This window comes from Penaeus chinensis, chromosome 28 (assembly GCF_019202785.1).
Source record: "Penaeus chinensis breed Huanghai No. 1 chromosome 28, ASM1920278v2, whole genome shotgun sequence".
In the NCBI taxonomy this organism is placed as follows: Eukaryota; Metazoa; Arthropoda; class Malacostraca; order Decapoda; family Penaeidae; genus Penaeus; species Penaeus chinensis.
In genome coordinates, this window is record NC_061846.1 from 3,998,655 (window position 1) to 4,001,713 (window position 3,059).

Consider the following 3,059-nt stretch of genomic DNA (forward strand, 5'->3'; position numbering starts at 1 on the left):
TATATATATATATATATATATATATATATCAAAATAAGACATATTAATACAAAATCTATAAAATTATATTATACATAACATTATATTATACATTTTCATAAACAGCTATGTTTAAATATATTTCTATGACACTAATATATATGGGTTCTTTTATTACTGTTCCATAGTAGACACAGTAGTAAATATATCTGTCTTCTATGATCCAAGTATATGAATGTGGAGTATGACTTTTCAGCCAAATGCCATTGGGCATGGTGACACCCATGATTACTACATAGTCAATACACAATGGAGACATGTAACAAGATAGAAAGGTTAATGTTACCAAGGGTGAGGCACATAGACAAGAAAGAAATGGATATTGCCATCTTATAGGCTTAAGAAACAGAGTAATAAACAACACAGGTGCACCGGCCTCATATTTACTGAAAAATATCCACTATGTATTACTGCACATAGACTATGTCTACAATACCCTCACATATCCAGCATTCTTATTGTTGCATTTCCTAAAAGTTGGCACAAAGCACTATTAAAGGGGGGGGGGGGGGGGTACAGAGGGCTTGTCCCCTGTCTAGGGAATAAATAAAAAGCAGGAAAGGTTAGGTTTGGATTTTTGGGTTCACATGATATCCTAATGTTTAGGTATGTGTGAATAAACCTTTGGGTAGAGAGAAATATAAAAAAAAATCTAGTTTTAGTACTTATCCCTAGAGGGTGCACATATCATGAGAACATTTTCAATCAGGCAGAAGTCAAGTGCATTCAAGTCAATATTATTGACTGCATCTTATATCCTCGCCTTTCAAACGAACACCAACACAGCCTCACGACAAGATACTAAATACCATTCCATCCCTTTATCTTCTCTTAAAAGCACACCAACCCTCATCCTTCCATCCCTAAAACTTACCCTCTGCCCGTAAATCAAACTCTCCGTCGTCATCCACTCAGCATTACACCATCAGCAGCCTAAATCAACCATCATTTCGTCTCCACCTTCTTCTTATTCTTCTTTCTTCTTATTATAGTGATTTTAGACTATAATATTATCTATATCCTCTGGATCCTCCTCTTCTTCTAATTTTCTCTGTATATATAATCAATTATTATCTTCATTCTCTTAAAATAGAGTATCTTTTAGTCTCCACCTTCGCAGCCACAGTAAGCTGACGAAACATGCTGGACGTAAACAATAACAAACCCGAGTCTTAGTTACGGCTTGCGTTCTGGCGAGTTTTTTAAAGCCTCGGTAATTCTAGGTCCGGGTTGCGTAAAGGTGAAAGTTGGATGGCTAATGAAGGTGGATTGTAGTAATCATGGTACTGGGGAGGGTGAGGATAGTAATATTAAAGAGAGAAGGTAATTTTTGAGAACTGATGGTGGTGGTTATGGGGATGATGATGGTGATGGTGATAGTGATGATGATGATGATGATGATGATGATGATGATGATGATGATGATGATGATGATGATGATGATGATTATCATTATTATTATTATTATTATTATAATTATCATTATTGTTATTATTATTATTATTAACATTATTATCATGATTATCAATATAATGGTAATAATAATAATAATACTGACAATAATAATGATAATAATAACAATAATAACAATAGTAACAATGATAATAATAATAACAACAATGATAATTATAATAATAATAATAATAATAATACTAATAATAATAATAATAATAATAATAATAATAATAGTAATGAAAAATGATGATAGTAATAATAATAAATAATTATGATGATGATAATAATAATAATGATAAATAATCTTAATTGATAATGATGTTAAACAATAATAGTAATAATAATGAAAATAAGGATAATATAAATAATGATGATAATACGAATGATTATAAAGATAACAGTAAAGCTAAAAATTAAGGTGATTATAATAATAATAATAATAATAATAATAATAATAATAATAATAATAATAATAATAATAATAATAACAATAATAAAAACAATAATCATCATCATCATCATTATTATTATTATTATTATTATTATTATTATTATTATTATTATTCTCAATCTTCTTCTTCTTATTATTATTATTATTATTATTGTTATTATTATTATGATTAATATCATTATTATTATGATAATTATCATCATTGGTAGTAGTAGTAGTACTATTATTATCATTATTATTACTATCATTATTATTATTGTTGCTGTTGTTGTTATTATTATTATTATTATTATTATTATCATTATTATCATTACTATTACTATTATTAATATTATTATTATTGTTATTATTATTATTATTATTATTATTATTATTATTATTATCATTATTATCATTACTATTACTATTATCAATATTATTGTTATTATTATTATTATTATTATTATCATCCTTATTGCTATTATTATTCTCATTCTGATTCTCATTATTGTTGCTGTTGTTGTTAATATTATTATTATTATCATTATTGTCATTAGCATTACCATTATGATAATGTCATTACTATTATTATTACGATAATAATAATAATGATGATGATAATAATAGTAATAATGATAGTGATTGTAATAACAATAACAATAATAATAATGAGGATAATATCAATAATGATAATGATAATAATGATAATAATAGTAATAATGATAATAAAAATAGTAATAATAATAAAAAATAATTGTAATGATAATAATAATAATAATAATAATAATAATAATAATAATAATAATAATTATAATATCATTATCACTCTTGTTTCAATAACCATAATTATCACCGTTATGATCACTATCATCATTATCATAATAATTACTATTATCATTATCCGTATTATAATTATTGTTATTATTATTCCTATGACTATGATTCTTCTTCTTATTATTATCATTATCACTATTATCATTATTCTCTCCATTGCTATTATCCTCATCATCATTCTCATCATAATCATCAATATAATGAACATATTAATATCTATCATCCATATCCTTGTTATCATCATTATCATGATTTTCATCATTATTGTTATCTTTATTATCATCATTTATTATTACCATCA

At 24.9% G+C, this 3,059-nt stretch overlaps 1 protein-coding gene across 3 annotated transcripts in view; it reads right to left on the reverse strand.

The window, feature by feature from the left end:
- LOC125040108 (general transcription factor 3C polypeptide 1-like) overlaps positions 1–1,180 on the reverse strand; it is a 32,293-nt gene extending 31,113 nt beyond the window's left edge. For all 3 annotated transcript variants that reach the window (XM_047634608.1, XM_047634607.1, XM_047634606.1), the window contains exon 1: positions 914–1,180. The gene's annotated coding sequence lies outside the window, so the exon portion shown is untranslated. The remainder of the gene's footprint in view (positions 1–913) is intronic.
- Between the last annotated feature and the right edge of the window lie 1,879 nt (positions 1,181–3,059).